This window comes from Oncorhynchus nerka, linkage group LG27 (assembly GCF_034236695.1).
Source record: "Oncorhynchus nerka isolate Pitt River linkage group LG27, Oner_Uvic_2.0, whole genome shotgun sequence".
Classification (NCBI taxonomy): Eukaryota; Metazoa; Chordata; class Actinopteri; order Salmoniformes; family Salmonidae; genus Oncorhynchus; species Oncorhynchus nerka.
Genome location: NC_088422.1, coordinates 76,161,778 through 76,188,769, shown reverse-complemented (window position 1 = coordinate 76,188,769; position 26,992 = coordinate 76,161,778). Strand labels below are relative to the sequence as shown.

General features: G+C 43.9%; 1 protein-coding gene across 1 annotated transcript in view; it reads right to left on the bottom strand.

Annotated features, from left to right (window-relative positions):
• Positions 1-26,992, bottom strand: part of LOC135565125 (transcription factor SOX-6-like) — a 189,963-nt gene that overhangs the window by 150,831 nt on the left and 12,140 nt on the right. The window contains exon 3 of the mRNA XM_065011167.1: positions 5,730-5,800. The gene's annotated coding sequence lies outside the window, so the exon portion shown is untranslated. The remainder of the gene's footprint in view (positions 1-5,729; positions 5,801-26,992) is intronic.

The following is a 26,992-nucleotide window of genomic DNA, read 5'->3' as shown; positions in this document are numbered from 1 at the left end:
ATAGGTGAAACTTCTCTCTGTCCTACAAGGGCTGTAACTTGAGAGGAAGGAAAGAAGCCAAGTCTATACTAGGTTTCATTCTACAGAGAATCAAATAAAGCACATCAAGCCATCAAATCAGGCCTCATATCTAATAAAGCTGATAGGGTATAACCCCGATAACAACAGCATGTTGCTGGGATGGCAGCTCATACAGAGGGGATTGAAAAATTGTCATATCTGAAGGGGTTAGACACAATGTCACCAAACCTTACAACTAACAGGATCTATCAGGGTTATATGGCATTAGTGAATGCAGGCATACTGTATCTACATACCTGTACGGAAACTCTTTCCTGACAGATAAAGCAATCTGCCAACAATCAATTTGAATATTCCCAGTGTTCCTCTAGAGCAATTGAAACCAAGGCTGATGAAATTAAAATCACTTTGCCAAACAGTCTCCGTTTATCTACATCACGGGTCATAATCAGCGCAGACAGGGTCAGTTGGCCGAACCAACAGGCACATTTCATACAAAATAGATGAGAAGATAACCAACCAAAGGTTATTCATTTTGATTTTGTGGTGAAGTGCTGTTTATTGCATTTCTCAGAAAACCTCTCCAGCAGATCTTCCCCATGAGGGGCATCAGCGCTGGACTGAGCATAGCCCAGAGTGACTGCTGTGTGTCCATCACTTATTACATGATGACACACGCTGACAAAGAGCGTATTCTGCCCTCCACGCTTTGGTGTTTCTAAATGAGTTCACACAGGAGTGATGAAATACATGGAAGCCAAACACCGTGACTCACCGCCTCGTTTAGGATGAATTAAACATGTAGATTGAAGTTGCATAGGATTTAGATGAATGAGTGTGTCAGGTCTGGCTGATAGAAGAGCACAGGGGAGTGGAGCAGGTCTTTGGAACATCACACACAGGCCATCTAAAACCAGTAAGACAGGGAGACACAGGGAGTGTGGTACAATCTATTCTAACGCACACTGATACTTCTTAAATAACATTGCGAGTAAAGTACTAACTGTACAAATGGGAATATTTGGGTACTGTGGTCAATGACAACCACATACAATCACTGAATAACAATTAAATAAAACATTTACAATTATATGATGTTATGTCTACAAGCATTTTTCCCACAATGCACCTTATCTTCTGCTTCGAAGAGAAAAGCTCAGGTGTTCATTCCATTGGCTATTCACTATCAAGGTCTTCATGAGTGGGAGCATCTCAAGTAATGTAGGAGAACTCTAATGTCTACCTCAGGTCTATACACACATTGTACCAAGTCCTTTGTTCAACACACACATCATTGGGAGCATTTGCTGTTCCTACAAAAACAAACACACACACACACACACATGCACTTAGCCAGTGGACAACAAGGCATACCCTGTCACTCAACCAACTGTACCTATGCCAACCATAAGGCTGATGTTTCTGTTCTTAGTCAGTAGCTACTGTAGTTATCTTTTTCCCTTTGGTCCAACAATAACCAACCGTTTTATTCCCAAAATAGAGAGGTAACCTGTAACTTGTCAATAGCAATGTTAATGTCTTGGTTCCAGGTCTTCCTCTCCAGAGGAAGCAGTGGACCCTGTTGTTTTGGTTTATTTACTACTAATGCTACAAAGTGTAAAGCTGTGGTAGTATCAGGAACTCACCAGTGGTTTATTTACTACTAATGCTACAAAGTGTAAAGCTGTGGTAGTATCAGGAACTCACCAGTGGTTTATTTACTACTAATGCTACAAAGTGTAAATCTGTGGTAGTATCAGGAACTCACCAGTGGTTTATTTACTACTAATGCTACAAAGTGTAAAGCTGTGGTAGTATCAGGAGCTCACCAGTGGTTTATGTACTACTAATGCTACAGTGTAAAGCTGTGGTAGTATCAGGAGCTCACCAGTGATTTATTTACTACTAATGCTATAAAGTGTAAAGCTGTGGTAGTATCAGGAGCTCACCAGTGGTTTATTTACTACTAATGCTACAGTGTAAAGCTGTGGTAGTATCAGGAGCTCACCAGTGGTTTATTTACTACTAATGCTACAAAGTGTAAAGCTGTGGTAGTATCAGGAGCTCACCAGTGGTTTATGTACTACTAATGCTACAGTGTAAAGCTGTGGTAGTATCAGGAGCTCACCAGTGGTTTATTTACTACTAATGCTACAGTGTAAAGCTGTGGTAGTATCAGGAGCTCACCAGTGGTTTATTTACTACTAATGCTACAGTGTAAAGCTGTGGTAGTATCAGGAGCTCACCAGTGGTTTATGTACTACTAATGCTACAGTGTAAAGCTGTGGTAGTATCAGGAGCTCACCAGTGGTTTATTTACTACTAATGCTACAAAGTGTAAAGCTGTGGTAGTATCAGGAGCTCACCAGTGGTTTATTTACTACTAATGCTACAAAGTGTAAAGCTGTGGTAGTATCAGGAGCTCACCAGTGGTTTATTTACTACTAATGCTACAGTGTAAAGCTGTGGTAGTATCAGGAGCTCACCAGTGGTTTATTTACTACTAATGCTACAGTGTAAAGCTGTGGTAGTATCAGGAGCTCACCAGTGGTTTATTTACTACTAATGCTACAGTGTAAAGCTGTGGTAGTATCAGGAGCTCACCAGTGGTTTATTTACTACTAATGTTACAGTGTAAAGCTGTGGTAGTATCAGGAGCTCACCAGTGGTTTATTTACTACTAATGCTACAAAGTGTAAAGCTGTGGTAGTATCAGGAGCTCACCAGTGGTTTATTTACTACTAATGCTACAGTGTAAAGCTGTGGTAGTATCAGGAGCTCACCAGTGGTTTATTTACTACTAATGCTACAAAGTGTAAAGCTGTGGTAGTATCAGGAGCTCACCAGTGGTTTATTTACTACTAATGCTACAAAGTGTAAAGCTGTGGTAGTATCAGGAGCTCACCAGTGGTTTATTTACTACTAATGCTACAAAGTGTAAAGCTGTGGTAGTATCAGGAGCTCACCAGTGGTTTATTTACTACTAATGCTACAAAGTGTAAAGCTGTGGTAGTATCAGGAGCTCACCAGTGGTTTATTTACTACTAATGCTACAGTGTAAAGCTGTGGTAGTATCAGGAGCTCACCAGTGGTTTATTTACTACTAATGCTACAGTGTAAAGCTGTGGTAGTATCAGGAGCTCACCAGTGGTTTATTTACTACTAATGCTACAGTGTAAAGCTGTGGTAGTATCAGGAGCTCACCAGTGGTTTATTTACTACTAATGCGATGCAGTCTGGCTAATGAATGCTCATTCACTCATCATGTCCCTTCACAACGTTTATCCATTCTTTTCACTGAGCAGTATTCATTGGTGATCAAATCCAAAGCTAAGGCTTTGTTATTCCACCATTCTGTCTGCTCACTGCAGCTAAAGACAAGCCCACATTCCCAACATGGACTGCCATTGAGAACAGACTTAACAACACCAACAGACACTACAAACAAAATATGAAAAGCATTAGACAATTTGGTTTAGATGGGAGCATTGATTTGCACTGAAGACAACTGTGTTTGAGGAGAAATGGCAGAGATAAACCATCGGTATTAGTAAATGGCCGTGAACTTTGAGATGGGATTGACTCTTATCAGTGCCACAGTTGATTATGCAGGACCAACAAGGACTCCTCAGCCACATTCATATCATTCAGTCCTGCCTCTCCGGAAATCTCCAACTGACATTTGAAAAAATATTAAAATCAACTAAACTTTCTTGGCTTTATTTGCTCAAGAAACATTTTCTCAGATACATTTTTTATTACAACAGTGCAGCAGAGAGAGCTCCCATTAAAGGCGTATTGTAGCAATAAAGTACAGCCATATACTGGCTGTTTTCGGAGGCGCTGCCTGCGTTTCCTGAAATGGACTCTTTCTTCCCTCTTGTGAATGTTCTTATTGAGACGACACGCAGCCATAAACTACCAATAACAGCAGCCGACATTAGCGTAGAGAATAGAATCAAAAGCACTATACATGCTACTATGGAGGTAGACATGAAAAGTGAGGAAAAGAACCAAGACACCTGGATTTAGTTTTCTAAGGGCCTCAGAGGTTGAGGTAAACTCACAGAGGGTTCACAAGTCTCACAAGGCCTTGACGTCATTAGCTAGCCTGACTATGCATGTACGTGTCACAGTTCCATGGTCTTCTGCATTCAACCTCTATATACAACTAAAGCTAGAATACAAGAACGTAGGTGTGAAAATGTACTTTAACCTCAGATTGTGTGCAGTATTTTTCTTTTAACTAGAAATAAAAGCAGAATCTGAAAAAATAAAGATTCTGTACATGAATAAACAACTCCAAAATAAACATTATATACAATAGTATGTGGACACCTCTTCAAATGAGTGGATTCAGCAATTTCAGGCACACCTGTTGCTGACAGGTGTATAAAGTTGAGCACACAGCCATGCAATCTCCATGGACAAACATTGGCAGTAGAATGGCCTTACTGAAGAGCTCAGTGACTTTCAATTTGGCACCGTCATAGGATACCACCTTTCCAACAAGTCAGTTCGTCAAATTTCTACCCTGCTAGAACTGCCCCGATCAACTGTAAGTGCTGTTCATGTGGAAACGTCTAGGAGCAACAACAGCTGATCCGCAAAGTGGTAGGCCACGCAAGCTCACAGAATGAGACCACTGAGTACTGAAGCATGTAACGTGTAAAAATCTTCTGTCCTCAATTGTAACACTAGGGAGTTCCAAACTGCCTGTGGAAGCAACGTCGGCACAAGAAATGTTTGTCAGCAGCATCATGAAATTACTTTTCATGGCCAGGCAGTCGCACACAAGCCTAAGATCACCATGCACAATGCCAAGCGTCGGCTGGAGTGGTGTAAAGCTCGCCGCCATTGGACTCTGGAGCAGTGAAAACGCGTTTTCTGGAGTGATGAATCACGCTTCACCATCTGGCAGACCAACGGACTAATCTGGGTTTGGCGGATGCCAGGAGAATGCTACCTGCTCCAATGCATAGTGCCAACTGTAAAGTTTGGTGGATGAGGAATAACGGTCTGGGACTGTCTTTCATGATTTGAGCTATGCCCCTTAGTTCCAGTGAAGGGAAATCTTAATGCTACAGCATACAGTACAATAACATTCTAGACTAATCTGTGCTTCCAACTTTGTGGCAACAGTTAGGGGAAGGCCTTTTCCTATCTCAGCATGACAATGCCCCCGTGCACAAAGCGAGGTCCATACAGAAATGATTTGTTGAGATCAGTGTGGAAGAACTTGTCTGGCCTGCAAAGAGCACTGACCTCAACCCTATTGAACATCTTTGGGATGAATTGGAACTCCGACAGCGAGCCAGGCCTAATCGCCCAACATCAGTGCCCGACCTCACGAATGCTCTTGTGGATGAATGAATGCAAGTCCCCGCAGCAATGTTCCAACATCTAGTGGAAAGTCTTCCCAGAAGAGTGGAGGCTGTTAGAGCAGGCTGTTATAGCAGAAAAGGGTGACCAACTCCATATTAATGCCCATGATTTTGGAATGAGATGTTTGACGAGCAGGTATCCACATACTTTTGGTCATGTAGAGTAAGTCTAAATTGTAAAAGTGACCATGTGGAGTAACAATATAAGCTTATTCTGTAGCATCCATTATATTAGTATTTATTTGTGCATTTCATTCAATGCAGGTGTTCAGTGTGGATGGAGGCCTCCAGGGGTGAAAGAGATGGAGGAAAAAGGGTACTTACACAAACAGAAAGACTAAACCCCCAGCACCCAGCGATCACTGGTTAGTTGATTCTGAACTCATGAAAGTGACCTGAAATGATAAAAAAACCAGACAAAATAAATAAATGTCTCTTTGTCCATCTTTAAAACATATATACATGAATTATTTCTGAAAACAGTTAAACAATCCATCCCAGACATTCAATTCAAAACAACATATGTTATGGATACGTTATAAAAAAATAAAATCTGTACAATCATTAAAATAACTTTATTTGCACATATATCAAAACAAACTTGGAGAGGAAAGGATAGAGAGGGAGATAGGAGGGAGGGGTAAGGAGGAGAAGGGGATGCTGGCCCATGGTCAGAACGTCTACAGCTGAGGTAAAACAGCTTTAGTAATGAAAGAGTTCGGGACCACGTCCTAGACAATGTTTAAAATCCACTTCTCTAATACCTCATTAATCTGTCCTACAGCCAGTAGATTCCACTAATACATGGCTTTCATATAAAGTGGTTGTTTTATTTAATTTTGACTCTCTTTCTTTGAGCGCGGCAGGCTAATGATTTATTTAGCAGCATGCTCTGCTAGTGACGGCATGTCTCTCTCTGAGCCCAGCCGCCAGAGCTCTGGAAAACACAAACAACCCGAAGCCTCTGCAATATGGACATACCACTTTTAGCCATTATCTAACCCGGAATTTTACATCAATATTTCTACCTCCATACAGTGGAAAAATAACACACCAAAACAGGAACCACAACAACATCCAAAGTGAGAGAGAAGTGGAGTGATCATTGTGCACAACCACAGCACGGGTCTGAAACGGCACAAAGCTCATTGATGTTCATTTCCTCACATTATCTTGTTTTTCGCAACAAGCTGCGATCTCATTAACAGCTGATTTATACAATTACCCTGCTTCAGCACCGCCAATTAAACCAGGACAGAGGTTTTTAAGGTCACACTTAATTGATCTGCCAGTAATTTGTGCTACTGTACCTTGGTCTCCTGCGGCAAGGCAGGGAATAAAAGATACCAACAGCAGACCAGAGAAATATACCAACACATTTGCAATTGGTGTCAAAGTACAGAAAAGAGATCTCAGTAAGAGAGGATGGAGGGTTAATAGAATAGGCCAGGGAGAAGCAGTAGTCATGAATGGATCTGAATGTGCAGCCTTGAGACTGAAAGTAACAATAGGAGAGAGAAGGCCCACAGACTGGCCCTGACTGAATGGTAATCTGCTGTCATCTTTATAGCGCCTCTGAGCTGACAGTCCAACCTCTCAAAGGACCCAGCCATCCTAGCCAGAAGTCTGCCAGTGTCCACACCACACTGTCTCACCTCTCTGCACTGTACTGCACACACACACACACACATACACATACGGACAGACACGTGCACCTGCACAGGGTCAGAGATGGAAAAACAGACACACACACAGACAAGCAGATGGACAAATAGAGAAAGAAACAAAGACAGAAAGGCAGACAGACGTCTACACACACACACACAATTTTACTTTCCAAACCCACTAAGGGCGCTCTCCACCCAGACTATCATAGCCCACTGTATTAAATACATAACCAGGGTAGTAATTCAATAAGCAAGTGTTTCTTTATGAAACATACACTGATTTGACAAAACATTAAGAACATCTTCCTAATATTGAGTTGCACATATCCATGTCTCAGTAGTCTTGAGGCTTAAAAACCCTTCTTTAACCTGTCTCCTCACCTTCATCTACACTGATTGAGGTTGATTTAAGTGACATCAATAAGGGATCATAGCTTTCATCTGGATTCACCTGATCAGTCTATGTCATGGAAAGAGCAGGTGTTCTTAATGTTTTGTACACTCAGTGTATAACATCTGACTCATTCCCGTTAATAAATGAGAACACTTTTAATTGCAGGGGGTAGAAATGAACAAGTCTTTGAATGTATAATGTGATGTTAATTGAAACAATGAGGAAAGTAACAGACAAATAGAAAATATGTAATTTTGTATTCATGGCTTATTTAAAGAAATCATTTGTCTAGAGAAAAATGATTATGATTATAGATAATAAGAAAAATCAGAGTGATATTACAAATAATTAAACAAATGTTGTAATTCGTCTGGTGTGATAAGAATGTTTCAGACAGAGACTATTGTAGTGGTGTGATGCAGTAGAGCAGCTCTTTTCCTGCTCAGAACACAGCCTACGGGCTGCTGGGGAATTAACACAGAGATGGGAATCCTTCCTTTCACTAATTAGACGATCATGGATTCATTAAAACAGAATCTCAATCAACTCCAAATTCAGTTTATTAGTTTCCCCCAACACTTTTATCACCCAATCATTGTGTCCACAATAACCATAGAGCCTTTTAAATGTTTTACTCAGCTGTTGCAGAGAGGTTGGTGACAACAAACCGCACTGAAACACAACACACATAAACGGAAACTAAAACAAAACTAACACATACACACACTGAATGAACACTATCTTTCGCTTTAACACACGAACATACCCTTTCACACACACTTTCTCACACACTCACACACACACACACACACACACACACACACACACACACACACACACACACACACACACACACACACACACACACACACACACCACCACCAGCTGTCTGCACTACTGGAGTACCCGAGACATCGGGGGTGGTGAGCTATCAGCCAAATAGATAATTCTCATTAAACCACAGGTGGACAGTCAGTCAGGGGGTTGCCACACATTACAGACAGCACCGCTTTTAAAGAAAAATCAACATTTATCTATGTCCCACACTAGAGACGCAGAGGGATTGATCTGTCAAACAGAAAGCCCTTTGAACAAGCCCAACAGACAGACTAACAGTTCTCACTTCAAAGGCCCCGGGCCAGAGAGCTCAAGGACACCTGTGGTAGTTCTGACAAAGGGTGGCCTTTCCTTTCCTTTGTCTTTGGCCAAACCCCTAGACTATATTAAAGGGACCCTCCACCTAAAACCCACCACAACTCTGTGCCAGGACCCTCCTCCAACACCACAACTCTGTGTCAGGACGTTCCTCCAACACCACAACCCTGTGTCAGGACCTTCCTCCAACACCACAACTCTGTGCCAGGACACTTCTCCAACACCACAACTCTGTGCCAGGACACTTCTCCAACACCACAACTCTGTGCCAGGACACTTCTCCAACACCACAACCCTGTGTCAGGACCTTCCTCCAACACCACAACTATGTGCCAGGACACCGCTCCAACACCACAACTCTGTGCCAGGACACTTCTCCAACACCACAACTCTGTGCCAGGACACTTCTCCAACACCACAACTCTGTGCCAGGACACTTCTCCAACACCACAACCCTGTGTCAGGACCTTCCTCCAACACCACAACTCTGTGCCAGGACACTTCTCCAACACCACAACTCTGTGCCAGGACACTTCTCCAACACCACAACTCTGTGCCAGGACACTTCTCCAACACCACAACCCTGTGCCAGGACACTTCTCCAACACCACAACTTTGTGCCAGGACACTTCTCCAACACCACAACTCTGTGCCAGGACACTTCTCCAACACCACAACTCTGTGCCAGGACACTTCTCCAACACCACAACCCTGTGTCAGGACCTTCCTCCAACACCACAACTCTGTGCCAGGACACTTCTCCAACACCACAACTCTGTGCCAGGACACTTCTCCAACACCACACCTCTGTGTCAGGACCTTCCTCCAATACCACAACCCTGTGTCAGGACCCTCCTCCAACACCACAGCCATGTGTCAGGACCCTCCTCCAACACCACAACCCTGTGTCAGGACCCTCCTCCAATACCACAACCCTGTGTTAGGACCCTCCTCCAATACCACAACCCTTTGTCAGGGCCCTCCTCCAACACCACAACCCTGTGTCAGGACCCTCCTCCAACACCACAACCCTTTGTCAGGACCCTCCTCCAACACCACAACCCTGTGTCAGGACCCTCCTCCAATACCACAACCCTGTGTCAGGACCCTCCTCCAACACCACAACCCTGTGTCAGGACCCTCCTCCAACACCACAGCCCTGTGTCAGGACCCTCCTCCAACACCACAGCCATGTGTCAGGACCCTCCTCCACCACCACAGCCCTGTGTCAGGACCCTCCTCCAACACCACAGCCCTGTGTCAGGACCCTCCTCCAACACCACAGCCCTGTGTCAGGACCCTCCTCCAACACCACAGCCCTGTGTCAGGACCCTCCTCCAACACCACAGCCATGTGTCAGGACCCTCCTCCAACACCACAACCTTGTGTCAGGACCCTCTTCCAACACCACAGCCATGTGTCAGGACCCTCCTCCAATACCACAACCCTGTGTCAGGACCCTCCTCCAACACCAGACCACAGCCCGGTGTCAGGACACTTCTCCAACACCAGACCACAGCCCGGTGTCAGGACACCTCTCCAACACCAGACCACAGCCCGGTGTCAGGACACTTCTCCAACACCAGACCACAGCCCTGTGTCAGGACACTTCTCCAACACCAGACCACAGCCCGGTGTCAGGACACTTCTCCAACACCAGACCACAGCCCGGTGTCAGGACACTTCTCCAACACCAGACCACAGCCCGGTGTCAGGACACTTCTCCAACACCAGACCACAGCCCTGTGTCAGGACACTTCTCCAACACCAGACCACAGCCCCTTGTCAGGACACTTCTCCAACACCAGACCACAGCCCAGTGTGTGTCAGGGCTAACGAGTGAAAGCAGGCCTCTAGGGCCATAATCCAAAACGCACATGTCTGTCATGTTAGAGCAGGATTTAAAGTAAACCTATACACCAATACAAAAACCTCTCTCTCTCTTTCTCACTTGGTTACTTTTCATTTATCCGTATGTTACAGACTGTACGTATGCCCTCTGGAGCTACCATTTGGCCTGAAATCCTTCCTTTCATATGTAATTGAAAGCTGTTCCACAGACATCACCGAAGAGATGGGTTCCAATCAAATGAACCTTCAGATTCCAGGCATGTGTTCATCTACAGGGGGCTCGGCTTGATTTGATTACCCCAGCACATAACGGGGTAATGTCTCTCTCGCTGACCATCATATGCACATGGCTGAGAATCAATGGCCAACCTTCAGAACAACTATATAGAACGCAGTTACACAAGTGTCTTTTTTCTCTGTCAATGTCCAGACAGGACAAACAAAGCAAAGACACACATGAATATGAGACTGCCATTGACATTGTTCAGCTGTGTGTGTGTGTGTGTGTGTGTGTGTGTGTGTGTGTGTGTGTGTGTGTGTGTGTGTGTGTGTGTGTGTGTGTGTGTGTGTGTGTGTGTGTGTGTGTGTGTGTGTGTGCGTGTGTGTGCGTGTGTGTGCGTGTGTGCGCGTGAGTGTATATGCAAATATGTACAGGACAAACCAATCCCCTGCACAACACAGCTGTATCCAGATCTGCAACATTTTCTAAATATCCCCAGTGCACTATTCCAGCCCTCACTCCTTCTAGTCCAAACATGCTAAAGTAGGGATTTTGCAGAGGTAGTTATTTTGACAATGGAGGCAATCTTTTTGCCATCAGCGTGTTGGTCCCCACCTGGCTGAGACCTGGTTATCTCTACAGACAGAGAGAGGCAGCAGTGGCCCATCCAGGGCTGGGGACTATGGGAGGGCTGGGTGGGGGGGGGGGGGGGGGTAAGGCAATGAGGTGGGCCCATAACAGCAGTACAGGCTAAACAGCAGGGAGCCTTGGGGAAATGGGGGGTGGAGGGAAGAGAAGGGAGGTGAAAATTCTGCTGAAATGTCTATTAGTGGACTCGGCTCAAGCCATTGTCAGATTCAATATCCAAGTCCACAAAATCAACCCACTTTCCCCACATCGCCCACCGCGAATGAGAAAAAGCATAGCTGTAGAATGCAGTGAATGAAAGGCCGTCATTACAAAAAGGGGAGGTCAAAGCCATGTCTGGGCTAATACAATCTGATGCCCAGGTCAGCAGGGAGGTTAGCAGGGCTGCAGTTACCTGGGGGTTGGCAGGCTACAACAGGGGGAGGATAGACAGAAGAGCAGTTGAGGAGACAGAGCGCTGATGTCCCTATGATAACTTGGTTAACAGAAAGCTATAAATTCCCTGTGGCACAGAGCACACTGCACAGGCATGCCAAAGAATATGAGCTCACAAAGACAAGCTTTATTTCCACGCAAAAAAATCCACCATATCATTGAGTTATTTGGTGCTGGAAATGCTCCAATCACAGCCAGACACAGCTGCTTCAGCACACTATTACCTGTCACAGCCTCCCTGCTCTCCCCTTCTTTCTCTTCCTGCCTTGCTCTCTCCTTTCTTTCTCTCTTTCTCCCTCACTCCCTCTTTATTTCAGTCTGTCTCTCTCCATCGCCGTGTCTCTCTCTCTTTTGCTCTTTGTCTCTGTCTTTGTCCCCCATCTCTCTCCTCTCTGCCTCTCTCTCATGTGAACACGACAGGCACAGATTAAAGATGGAGCTGCACCAGGCCTCCTGTCACAACGATCAAAGAAGACCTGCCTGAAACACTCACCATTGTCAATCACACTCAGGTCAGGAGAGGCTGAGAAAGTGACACCACACAATAATGTCTTTATTGTGCAGGTCTGAAACAGTGACAGGGCTTTTGACTCTGTCTTATTGAGTGTTTCACTATTCCTCTGTGAATAACAGTGGTGCGGTAAAGGGAGAATCAAACCTTCTTCCCTGTGTTTGTGAAGAGAGGCAGACAGCTCTGTGATCAAACCGTTATTTCATGTGCCTGCCGCACCGCAAATACATTACATGTGATTTACTCTGCCTCAAATAACAAGAATAAAAGTCCATTTACAGAGGTGGTTGGATAGAGAAATGACCAGCCACTAGAAGGCTTCAATCCACCGCAGGAGGCATTCATGTTCCCTGTGTTAGTAACAGCCGGGTGTGCAGCCTGTCAATTCTCTTTGATTCACACTCACATATTCTCCACTCAAAGACAAGAATAGTGTCAACTTAGAGGATAGCCTTGTCTTTTGGTTGTTGATTTGTCTACTATTCTCAGCTTCTAGGATGTAATTCCCCCAAGTAGCAGAAGGCTTTTCTTTTTCTTCCTTCTCTAAGAGAGGATGTTTTCTCTCTCTCTCTCTCTCTCTCTCTCTCTCCCTCTCTCTCTCTCTCTCCCTCTCTCCTCTCTCTCCCTCTCCCTCCCTCTCTCTCTCTCTCTCTCTCTCGCTCTCTCTCTCTCTCTCTCTCTCTCTCTCTCTCTCTCTCTCTTATTGAGTGGGGGGTTATGAAAACAAGCCTAGTTCTCTCTCAGGTAATGTACTTATTTTCCACAGCCCCATCTTCTAGTTTACTGAGTGGTGGTGTTTCTCCCTCTTATCGCCTGGCCCTCGTGGGGCACTTTAGCCCCTCAAATCCTGTTCACCACATACTGGTTTCAGAATCTGTGAAATGAGTGCTGGGGAAGCGTGGCCACAATGCCTGCCTGTGTCGCCACCGGACTCAAATGGGCTTGGTGCTTTTTGTCCAGGGAGATGCATAAATGGAAGTTTTTAACACCTCAAAGAAGGCTGGTCCTTTGTGTGGTCACACTGGAGAGGCCTGTCAGTCTCCTGAGGAAGCAGACACGCTGAGTGCTGCAGGACAAAGGGCCAGAGGCACAGAATCAGCAGGGGCATCACTCGGCTATGGGCACCCGGCAGACACACACACACATACATACATACACACTCTGTCATCATATCAGAGCCTGTCAAACACATATACACACGGATTCCACAGAAAGAGTCACTCACACAAACATACAGCTTTTGTGAAAGCTAATAAAAACACACAGTCAACATACACACAGACAGCTCTCAAAACCATAAAAATGATACCAAACACATTCAACATACACACAGACAGCTCTCAAAACCATAAAAATGATACCAAACACATTCAACATACACACAGACAGCTCTCAAAACCATAAAAATGATACCAAACACATTCAACATACACACAGACAGCTCTCAAAACCATAAAAATGATACCAAACACATTCAACATACACACAGACAGCTCTCAAAACCATAAAAATGGTACCAAACACATTCAACATACACACAGACAGCTCTCAAAACCATAAAAATGGTACCAAACACATTCAACATACACAGACAGCTCTCAAAACCATAAAAATGCTCAACATACAAAACCAAAACCATAAAAATGATACCAAACACATTCAACATACACACAGACAGCTCTCAAAACCATAAAAATGATACCAAACACATTCAACATACACACAGACAGCTCTCAAAACCATAAAAATGGTACCAAACACATTCAACATACACACAGACAGCTCTCAAAACCATAAAAATGGTACCAAACACATTCAACATACACACAGACAGCTCTCAAAACCATAAAAATGGTACCAAACACATTCAACATACACACAGACAGCTCTCAAAACCATAAAAATGGTACCAAACACATTCACACACAATCACATGGACAGATGACTGACACAGTGACTTATATGCAGAGCTTGTTACACACAAACAAGCAGTATGAAGCAAACGCAGGGAAAAGTACATTGACAAAATGTTGTGGTATATACAAAGATATCCAAGAAAACACCTCAATCAGAAAGAATCATTCTACTGTGTATTAGATACGAACAATTTGAAATGCAGTCTTACTACAAAGATATGCATACCCAATCTGACAATGGACCCTCTCAATACAAATCAAGAATGAACACCAGCACCACAAAACAACAACACAGAGCTACTTATTTACTCCAACCTTCGGTTTGAAAATAATTTCCTAATTTCCATGTCAATCGCCCTTATTGCAATTCTCTCTTCTTTTTTTTTTGCAAGTACAAACCAGCAGCCAAAGCTACAATCAGTCTTTATGCTTTTTAGATGCCTACAATAAGCATTTAAATGCAAATATCTCAGCCGCACAAAGGAGTTGCAACTTCTGTCAGTAGCAACATAATCAACCTGCAATTGTCTCCTGACTGGGAGCGGCATCCTGTGACCAGGACTGAGCTGTGAGCATCTGTATTCAAATGACTTCCCTATTTCAGGCAGCACGGCTCAATGTGGATATTTTCCAACAGTAAAGCACTGAAAGTCAATCACATGGTGAATTAAACCAGAAAGGAAACAATTGATCCAGAAAAGATCAGGTTAGAACAAGGCACATCGGTGGCCGCAAATGATTCCTGTTGTTTTGTCCCTCTTCAAACACAGGCACAGTCTGTGTTGCCATTTCAGTCATGCATTTGCAATGTAGTCATAAATGTTTAGATCTACAATTCAAGCCCCATGCATCCTGATAAATATGTCTAGTGGTGAACTTCTTGACCAAGACGGATACAGAAGAAGCCGGTCACAAAGCAAGGCTCTGTTGAACAACAGTATTCTCTGAGATGAAAAGGTTGGAAGGGAAATAAGCCGGATTCCCACGGTGTGTCCATCGAGTACATTGTGTTCTGAGATACCAGAACAATATCTAGATGGAGAATAAACAACGGTACAACAATGAACATGTAAGACTGATATTGCCTTCCACGTAAATTAGTCTGTAAATCTGATGGTGATTGGTGCATATGCTCTGTGCTGGCTCCACTGACCCCTGTACAGCCATTTGAACAATTAACATTATAACCTCTGATTTTTGTTTTTATTTACTGTCGCAGGGATCATTTGTCTTCTTTGAAAACAGCAATTAATAGTGGCGTTTTCAAATGCACTAGTCCACTTGGGAGTAGGGAAAATGATCGGTTTGAGAATATTTCTGCATTCTTAATCTTCTAAAGAGGGAAATGATTTAAAAGGAGGACACAAATCTCATGTGACATGGCAGGGACTGCATGGGCTCTCTCTCTCCCCTCACCCTGTAGCTTTGCAAGGCAGTGGGGGAGGTAGCTAAGAGATCAGGGCTCTAGTTGCTCTCCTCCACTCCCCAGCTCTGCTTCCCCCTCACAGGAAAACAAATGTAGTGTTTCAGTCACTGATCACTAAGCTAATTGAGTTTTACACTCTTTTTCTGGACCAAAAAGATCCTTTGAAATGAGGAGGTCGAATTACCTCTCCAGTCAGGCAATAAATAAGTCAAACAAGGTAAGGGGCTCTTGCCAGCATATTTTAGTGCCAAATTCAATTAGTGGGAAAACAGAAGATGCATGGTTGTTCACTTAACTACTGGATGCATTTCCATTCCCATGATGCTGCCATTGTACACAGCCAATCAGATGGTCCCTGTCAGACAGCTACAGTCCTCAGACAGAGGATGGCTGGAAACCTATTGGCCTCCTGGTCATACTGTAATTGAAGTCATTGAGCGATAACACAAGATCACTTGGTTCAGCCAAAGACCATGAGTGTATGTGTTCATATTATACTCCACGATACACAAATACTTGGATATTGTAATAAACTCTCTAATCAAATATGTTGACATGTTATTATAACATGAATAACCATGTTGTAATACAATCACTAGTCCCATAACAGGGTGAAAATAATAATTAATAATAATGTCATAGTGTAATTGAAGCTTACTAAACCTTTCAAACTGTACTTTGTCTGTGCAAAGATATACATAGTTTTCCCATTATGTAAGTGGTCCTATAGGGCCATTGTGCATTGATTCACAGCACAAGAAAAGGAAACGGCATGAAGTAACCCTGTAGCCTGGGCAGGGAGCACAGAAGGTGGCTGGACAATGTACAGAACAAGAGAGAAAGAGAGGGAAACACAGCTCTGTACACCCAAACTGGCTACAATGTGGCCTTTGTGACATCATAATGCTTTCTGCCCGGGAGATTTTTGGAAAATAATCCAAATTTTCCTAGTCTGCATATCCAGCAATAACATCTTACATCACAGCTCCTACTATATATCCCATGTAGCCGGGGACATTTTACATTTGTGGAGAGTGAAGGGGGGTAAGAAAAACATAGTGAAACAGTTATTGTATTCCAATCATGCACTGGGAGTCCATTACAACATGGCACAGACCATGTTAAAGCTGAGGAGCTGGGCAGCCCAGCTCACTGCGGAGGGAGGGCTCCAGGCTCAGGGCTAGGAACCTGAACTATACTGCCAGACTCTCTGTGCTGCCCGCCTGCCAGCCTGTAGAAAACAACTACAGCACACTGGGAGGGAGGGAGGGCTCCAGGCTCAGGGCTAGGAACCTGCACTATACTGCCAGACTCTCTGTGCTGCCCGCCTGCCAGCCTGTAGAATACAACTACAGCACACTGGGAGGGAGGGCTCCAGGCTCAGGGCTAGGAACCTGCACTATACTGCCAGACTCTCTGTGCTGTCCGCCTGCCAGCCTGTAGAAAACAACTACAGCACACTGGGAGGGAGGGCTCCAGGCTCAGGGCTAGGAACCTGCACTATACTGCCAGACTCTCTGTGCTGCCCGCCTGCCAGCCTGTAGAAAACAACTACAGCACACTGGGAGGGAGGGCTCCAGGCTCAGGGCTAGGAACCTGCACTATACTGCCAGACTCTCTGTGCTGCCTGCCTGCCAGCCTGTAGAAAACAACTACAGCACACTGGGAGGGAGGGCTCCAGGCTCAGGGCTAGGAACCTGCCCTATACTGCCAGACTCTCTGTGCTGCCTGCCTGCCAGCCTGTAGAAAACAACTACAGCACACTGGGAGGGAGTGCTCCAGGCTCAGGGCTAGGAACCTGCACTATACTGCCAGACTCTCTGTGCTGCCTGCCTGCCAGCCTGTAGAAAACAACTACAGCACACTGGGAGGGAGGGCTCCAGGCTCAGGGCTAGGAACCTGCACTATACTGCCAGACTCTCTGTGCTGCCTGCCTGCCAGCCTGTAGAAAACAACTACAGCACACTGGGAGGGAGGGCTCCAGGCTCAGGGCTAGGAACCTGCACTATACTGCCAGACTCTCTGTGCTGCCCGCCTGCCAGCCTGTAGAAAACAACTACAGCACACTGGGAGGGAGGGCTCCAGGCTCAGGGCTAGGAACCTGCACTATACTGCCAGACTCTCTGTGCTGCCCGCCTGCCAGCCTGTAGAAAACAACTACAGCACACTGGGAGGGAGGGCTCCAGGCTCAGGGCTAGGAACCTGCACTATACTGCCAGACTCTCTGTGCTGCCCGCCTGCCAGCCTGTAGAAAACAACTACAGCACACTGGGAGGGAGGGCTCCAGGCTCAGGGCTAGGAACCTGCACTATACTGCCAGACTCTCTGTGCTGCCTGCCTGCCTGCCAGCCTGTAGAAAACAACTACAGCACACTGACAAATGCTGAGATTGATGCTGGTGGGAACCACGTTTAAGATGGAGGCTCTCCACCAGCACAGTTGTGCCCTCGGCTTATTGTGGAGATTTTCATATTTGTTTGGTGATTGTTTTTGTTTCTTTGTTTGTTAGTTAGCAGCTCTGGCTGCTCTGATCGTGTCTAGACTTGACAGTTCATGCAGCTTTTGTATTCTGATCATGGAGTTGTGATGATGGAATTCTGAACGTGTCATGCCTCTACACCTACATTTAAATGTGTCTATCGTTTCCGGATTGCCTTTTCCCACAGTATATTCAAATAGTAGTTGGCTTCTTTTTTTATTTTTTATTTAGTATGGATTCTGCAAACGGTGGAACAGGCTAAATCTGATAATAACACAACAACAACTTGATGGCAGTAGCCAACTACTGTAGCTAACTAGCCAGTGAAACTCTGTAGGCCAGAAAGCTAGCTAGCGAAGCTAAAGGGATCGCAAACAGGTTAGCATAACTCTACACCCCCCCCCCTCACCAAAAAAAATAAAATAATAGTATACCCCCAGAAGTTCTAATAGTTCAATGCTGGCTAGCATTTATGAAGCCAGCAAACACATTCCTCACAGGCTAGGAATGTATTTCCTCCTACCTTTAATGAAACAAGATGCCTCTCGCTCCCAAAACAAGTTTTCTGGAGACTTGTGGGCAGAGTGCTGATGACGTTGCCCACTGCATGCGCTTTCGGTAGCCTGATTGCGTTCAGATTGAGGAGAAATCTGCACAAAATGTGTCCCTGACCACCTCCTGAAATGGTTAGCCAGATCTGAACACAATCTGACCACAATGCGACTTTTGTGCATCAAGACCTGTCTTTTCAATGCAACCTTCGTATTCTGATAGCAGAAGTCGCATGTAAGTGTCAAATGTAGACAGTCTCTGTGCTAGGTTAGGCAGCAGGCCTGCCGTGCTGGTGGATTAGTAGAATGTATCAGGAGCTGCTACCAGGGGCCCTGTGTGAGGACGCTCTCCTCATGTCCCCAGTGCCTGACACAGACTGGCTCTCCTGATGATAGTAACATGAGGTTAGCATTAACGGTGCTGAAAGCACGACAGGTGGGTCACATGAAAGGTCGCTAATTTTCTTTAGCCGGCCAAACACATGGTTCCCATTATTATCATAGAAAAACTGACAATGCTCCAAACTAAATATAAAGAGGCCTCTGTGACCACTACTGTTCGCCACACACTAATTGTAAAAAAAAATATCTTACATTATATATGAATATACATTTCCAAGCGGAGCGTGCTTTGAGGAGTATATTCAGAGGAAATAGAGATGTAAAAAAGAATAAGTGAACGCCTGGACATGCAAAATTGTGTTTTTCAGTGCGGGGAACATGATTGATGTGATGCAAGAAAAACACTTTTGGGGATATATTATCTGTGGATGTAAAGTGATCCGTTAGCAAGAATACACCCATCATACTGTTGATTCCATCTCATCATACTGTTGATTCCATCTCATCATACTGTTGATTCCATCTCATCATACTGTTGATTCCATCTCATCATACTGTTGATTCCATCTCATCATACTGTTGATTCCATCTCATCATACTGTTGATTCCATCTCATCATACTGTTCCATCTCATCATACTGTTGATTCCATTTCATCATACTGTTGATTCCATCTCATCATACTGTTGATTCCATCTCATCATACTGTTCCATCTCATCATACTGTTGATTCCATCTCATCATACTGTTGATTCCATCTCATCATAGTGTTCCATCTCATCATACTGTTGATTCCATCTCATCATACTGTTCCATCTCATCATACTGTTGATTCCATCTCATCATACTGTTCCATCTCATCATACTGTTGATTCCATCTCATCATACTGTTGATTCCATCTCATCTTACTGTTGATTCCATCTCATCATATTGTTGATTCCATCTCATCATAGTGTTCCATCTCATCATACTGTTGATTCCATCTCATCATAATGTTCCATCTCATCATACTGTTGATTCCATTTCTATTTATTTCACCTTTATTTAACCAGGTAGGCTAGTTGAGAACAAGTTCTCATCATACTGTTAATTCCATCTCATCATACTGTTGATTCCATCTCATCATACTGTTGATTCCATCTCATCATACTGTTCCATTTCATCATACTGTTGATTCCATCTCATCATACTGTTGATTCCATCTCATCATACTGTTCCATCTCATCAAACTGTTGATTCCATCTCATCATAGTGTTCCATCTCATCATACTGTTGATTCCATCTCATCATACTGTTGATTCCATCTCATCATACTGTTCCATCTCATCATACTGTTGATTCCATCTCATCATACTGTTGATTCCATCTCATCATACTGTTGATTCCATCTCATCTTACTGTTGATTCCATCTCATCATATTGTTGATTCCATCTCATCATAGTGTTCCATCTCATCATACTGTTGATTCCATCTCATCATACTGTTGATTCCATCCCATCATACTGTTCCATCTCATCATACTGTTCCATCTCATCATACTGTTGATTCCATCTCATCATACTGTTGATTCCATCTCATCATACTGTTGATTCCATCTCATCATACTGTTGATTCCATCTCATCATACTGTTGATTCCATCTCATCATACTGTTGATTCCATCTCATCATACTGTTCCATTTCATCATACTGTTGATTCCATCTCATCATACTGTTGATTCCATCTCATCATACTGTTGATTCCATCTCATCATACTGTTCCATCTCATCATACTGTTGATTCCATCTCATCATACTGTTCCATCTCATAATACTGTTGATTCCATCTCATCAGAGGAAAAATAAGAATAAACATTAGTTCTCCATATAAAACATATAATACCCCTGACATATAAATTATGTGGACATGACGTGACTTCTGAAAGCTCCCAGTTGGCAAATATGCACCTAGGGCAGTATCTGTTTAGGCTAACGGAATTCCACAGTTGTAACATTCCATATTTATTTAAGATGAATATAGTTTTCCTGGGAGCGAGTGTGTGTGTGAATGTTTGTGCCTTTGTGTGTGTGAGTGTGTGAGTATCTGTGTTGTTTGCTACAACAATCCCCTCAAGGTAGTTTGAGCAGGCTGTGACCTAACAGCAAAATGTTGGAAATTGGAAAAATGACTTCTCTTTCTTGAATAGCTGGAAGATAAGGCCCCGTTAGCAATAAAGTCAGATAAGTTTAAGCTTATTATGAATACCTCTCAGAGCGCAAAAGCATGTACTGTTGAAATCAAAGAGAGTAATAGACAGGTTAGCCAACCGTCATTTTAAGGATGAAGTCAGTTGTGAAATTATAAAATGGCAAGGTTTTGCTGTCCATATCGTACCCTCAGAGCACTCCCAGAAATGATTTACAAATGGCTGATATCACATGTCTGAAAATGTTCGAAGTTTGCAGGTTGAAAAGAAAAGAGAAACCGATACTAATCTCCCCATTGAATAAAACTGCTAATAATAAGGCCATTTATCTCTTTGCTTAAACAGTGCCTACTTTGAAGTTCACAAGAATGTGTGATTCTTAGCAAGTTCCCCAAGCAGCTCGGAGCAGACCTGGCTGTGCTGCACATTCCTGACGGTTTCATGTTCAATTGGCTGTGAAAGTCCACTGCATTACTCCTGCATGCCGGGCTGATAGCATACCAAAACAAGCTTCAAACCTACTACATCCTTTCCTTTTTTTGTAATCACAGGGCAACGTACAAGGCCTGTGAGAGCACTAAATCAGCTTTACGGTTTCTTCCACATAGGGAAAGCTAGCGCTCCTTTTGCATACTTTACAAGAGAGAGCCAGGCAGTAGGAACCAGGAACCTGGAAGGTTACCATTACCAGGGCAGCACCATATATCTGTGCATGCATTTTCTGCCCAATAGCTAAAGCTGAAAAGCCCCCAGATGAGATCTGCCGTAAAGATGATATCATAGCATGTGGTTACACAGCAGTCAGTCAGCCAGCCAGGCAGTCAGGTTTCTGCACCAGCCAGCACTCATACTCCCCCCCCACACACACACACACACACACAGCCGTTACTGCTCGTCTCCGCTCTGAATATTCATCCATTTTCCACATCGTCCTCGACTATCCTAATCACAGTCACTTCCCCTTTAATCACAGGGCTGTAATTAGGCCCTAATAAACCATTTTGCCGTCCTCTTGGAGCAGCTCTGTGTCACTCACATATCAAACCATGAAATACTATATTAAAGGCTGTCAACCTCAAAGGAAAGCTCCTCGGGCTGCATAGATACAGAGACTGGAGGCACACCCTCTTACACTAATTTTAATTATCGAGAGCTCCAACATGTGACGCTCGCTACGCCATGCCTGAAACCGAGCTAGGCCAGGCCAAAGCGATGACTATTCCAGACTAAGGTTCTTCTGGTTTCTTATGATGTCGGGTAATTGTTTAAACCTGAGTGGATATGGCAGAAGGTCTTTCTCTGCCTGCCAAGAAGAGAAAAAGTGCCCTGTAGCACTTTTCTCCTCTGTTTTGTTTCTCCCTTTCTAATTCAGTCCAACACAGGCTTCAAGGAAAGCCTCAGTGATTCCATGTTCATCTTGGAGAGCCAGCATTGGGGACCATCACTGACCACAAGTTGATCATGATGATGGTTTAATTAGAAGCCTCTCTCTAGGCTGGCCCCAGCCCAAACTCCTCCACCCTGCAGATGGTGACCAATAAATGTAGCTTCACCGGGGAAGAGGAGGAACATCCCTCCCCTGCTACCATCAGCCCCACCCCTAACCAAGGACATAAAGTGTTCCTCCACTGTGACATTCAACCACAACCCAGGGTCTGGCGTGGTGTGTGTGTGTGTGTCTGTGTGTTCCACCAATGCTATTCACATTCAGGCACAAAACTCTCTCCCCGTCTCTCTCTAAACTGGTATAGAGCGACCACTCCCGCTTCCATATGAGAAGGGCTTAATGATAGCAGGTTTGTTCCAGTGTAATAATGGTGTTTATAAGGAGGCCGCAATTCAATTGACCACTACAGACTTGCTTTCACTGTGAGGAGAGATGTAAGTGATTGGTTATTTACAGGGGAAACCCTCCGGTCTCTGGGGTTGAGTAAGTTCAACACGGTCATACTTTCAGTTTGTGTGTCAGTGAAGTCATGTATGTGTTTGTCCTTAACATCAGTAAGCTGGTGGTGGACGTCTGCAGCCCATTCAGTCCCGTGTGACTAATCCTCAGCCAGGACACCCCGTCCCCTCGTTTCCCCTCCTCGCCTTCCCTTCCCCTTGTGCAACCTTCTCGTCAGCCACCCTCCCCAGACCACTCCCAGAAGTTTCTGCACACTTACTGCCTGGCAGTGTGTGTAACTGTGTGTGTTGTATGTGGGTGTGTAGCATGTAGCGTGTGCCAGAGTGGCTATCCTCTCAGATTGTCAAAGAGGCTCATTGGAAATTCACAGCAGGGTCAAACCACAAGCTTTCTCCATCACTTCAGCAGATTTCTCTTTTTTAAGTCCCATTCCAAAAAAATGTTATTAAAGACTATTCTCTTTGCATTTATGCTTCTGGCACGGAGCAGTCTGGGTTTTCCTCAGAGTGAGCACTATATCTGCACTGTGTGTAAGGACAAGTGCAGTGAAAGATAACAGAAACATTAGTCACTCTGTTTCACTGCCCAACTCCATTCTGTTTTTACATTGGTAGTTTGGAGTACAAATTGCCTCTTTGAGCATGTCCTAAACAAACTAACTGCTCTGAAAGCAAAACTTTTGACTTTTTTTCCCACTTAAAATACTATTGTTTCTAAAGAAAGTAGTGAGTTATAATTCAATTTCGATTTGTTTTCCACTTGGGTCGAAGCAAAATGTTCATATTTTCCGACATAGTGTTTATACTGTGCTGTGGTTAATATGTGCTGGCAGAGAGAGAGAGAGAGAGAGAGAGAGAGAGAGAGAGAGAGAGAGAGAGAGAGAGAGAGAGAGAGAGAGAGAGAGAGAGAGAGAGTGAGAGCGTGCGAGAGAGAGAGAGCGCGAGAGAGCGCGAGAGAGAGAGAGCGCGAGAGAGTGAGAGAGAGAGAGAGAGAGAGAGAGACAGAGAGACAGAGAGATAGAGACAGAGAGAGAGAGAGCGCGAGAGAGTGAGAGAGAGAGAGAGAGAGAGAGAGAGACAGAGAGACAGAGAGATAGAGACAGAGAGAGAGAGAGAGAGTGCGAGAGAGAGAGAGAGCGTGCGAGAGAGAGCGCGAGAGAGTGAGAGAGAGACACAGAGAGAGAGAGAGAGAGAGAGAGAGAGAGAGAGAGAGAGAGAGAGAGAGAGAGAGAATATGACAGCTGCTATGCCAAATGACTGGTGAGGCAGTAGGACTTTGTCATGTGGAACACATTTCTAGGATATTTATTTATATACTGTATTGACACAAACTCTCCATTCTAGAGAGGCCCCAAGTAGATACAGTAAGCTGTAGCTCTGAGAGAGATGGACTCAGTAGCCTCAACCAATCACAGCTCCCTATACTGATGAGCAACACGAAAACATTTCTAGCACGGAGCTTTAAACTGTGAGTACTCACTCAAGCAGCCAAATATAGTTTTTATACAGCCTACTGTTAAAGAGGAGGGTTGACCAGCATTGTCCTTCTCAAAACAACTCCAGTTCAATCTGCTCCAGTAGCAGGAGACTCAGTTCAGTCCACTTCCACAGTATCAGAGAGGTCTGGGGCGACACAGAGTACATTACCTTAGACGAACACTAACATCATTATCTGCTGAGTCCTCACAATGAGGAATGTTCAGACAAGCTGCTCTCAGCCTCCGTCTCTCGTCTCCTCACCACTCCACACCACAAGGGCCTCTCTTTCTCTGTCCCTCTCTTCTCTCTCTGCCTCTCTCTCTCTTACTCCCTCTCTCTCTCTCTCTCTTTCTCTCTGAACAAAGGTATGAGTAAATTATACATGATGCAATAACGACATTCTAATTCTCTCAGAGAAGGCAAAAGAGAGAGAGAGCTTGTGGTTGAGTCTGCTGAAGCCATTTTCTCATGACGCACATCGAGGGCAAAGCCCTGTAAAAAAAAATCAAAGTCGGTGTAAATAATCATGGAAGAAGGAAACAAAAGACCTGGGTTTGTACCAGGGGAAACATTTTGGTTAACTTCATCAAAAAGTCAGCCACAAGAGCCCCCCTCCTTTTGTCACTTTAATTTATTTTTGGCATTATGCATTCCCAGTTTCCACACGAAAAGTGTAGGGAATCTTGACTTTGGCTCAATACATCCCAGCTTTTTCAAATCATTTTCCAGGACGTTTTTAGTCACATTGCCTATTCCATATGTCAGCAACTGATCAGTACTAGACCTTGCCACTAGGTCCAGTTCTATGGGTCTATGTAAATGTTAGCATCTATCCATAGAAAAAGAGATACTGTAAAAGACCTGAGAGATTATACCATCCATACTCAGTAAGCTTTTTCCAATATATTATTTAAGAGACGGAGAACGGAGAAAATGCATGCGCTGATGTCTCAGATTTCTGGGGCCTTATTAATATTGCGTAGAAGCTATTCTTAAATACTACTTACGAACGGAATTTAGAATGTTCGTACACAGAAAAAGAGTGATTTATCAAACAATCCTACGAGCGTGATACGCACACCGGGAGGAGATAACCATTGATTAAATACCAATAGTTTTTAGCCTCAGTGCTTGTGTACAACCTTGGCTATTTGCATTGCGAAACGCTCCTAATTAACCATATATGGTCAAAATCATCCCTTTAAACCTGTGGGGAATATATAACGCCGTACAATTAAAAACAACAGCGCAACCAAAAAAAGCTACGAAAAAAAATAACTTTTCAGACTCAATAGAGGTGTCTAAATATTTTACTTGGCTCACTCAGTTGTGGCTTGACCAGTAAAAATAAAAACATAGCTACAAAGAGAGGACCATTAGGAAAATTCAAGTTGCTTTAGCGAATGCAAATATACTTTAAATGAGTAGGCAACTCACTAATAAGCAATCCATCCTCAACAGCTCCCTCCTGTAGCTATGTAGGCCAACATTGCTGTTCTACAGAATGAACGATTCGCGCGTTCCGCCTGGCCACTACATTCAGCAGTATTTTTTGCGCATTACATAACCTATCACCTGCTCATTAATAGTGGAAACCTTTTCTGTTCACATAGATTAACTCGTTTTGGGATGGTGTTTTTATGGCGTTGTGGGTGCCGTCTATTGCTCCGTTCGTATTTGTGAACCCATTGATGGCAAAGAAACCCCTCTTGAAATGGTGTATGGAAATTGTATGTTACAGTTTGTTTTGCTAATGATTGCATCCAAAACATTGGCTCATCGAGGGATGTGAGATGCCGATCGGCGAACTCCCGCTGAAAAGTGCCCATTGCTAAACACCCGAGGGTTGATAGCACGTTGATGTGCACCGAAATGGCAAGCGTTTGCCTTTCTAAAGTAGGCCTTAAATCCTTGCAAAGATCCTATACGATTGGTTTTGGGAAACGATATCTATACTTTCAGCAAAAACAGTCCTACCTGTCTCTAAAAACGTGCTCTCTGCAAAATGAAGCGTGTGCCACATCTTCCAACAGAGCAAGATCAGCCATCTCTAATTTGATTTCCCATTATCTGAGTCTTTAATCGTATTTCAACAATGGTTTCACTTTCACACGTGCCTCTAATTTAACAAATTACTGTACTTTATATGGATTATTATGTAAAACATGGACTGATGGGGTCAAATGATATATGGCCTGTCAAGATACATTTGAAGTCAGAAGTTTACATACACTTAGGTTGGAGTCATTAAAACTCGTTTTTCAACCACTCCACAAATTTCTTGTTAACAAACTATAGTTTTGGCAAGTCGGTTAGGACATCTTTGCGCATAACACAAGTAATTTTTCCAATATTTGTTTACAGACAGATTATTTAACTTATAATTCACAGTATCACAATTCCAGTGGGTCAGAGGTTTACA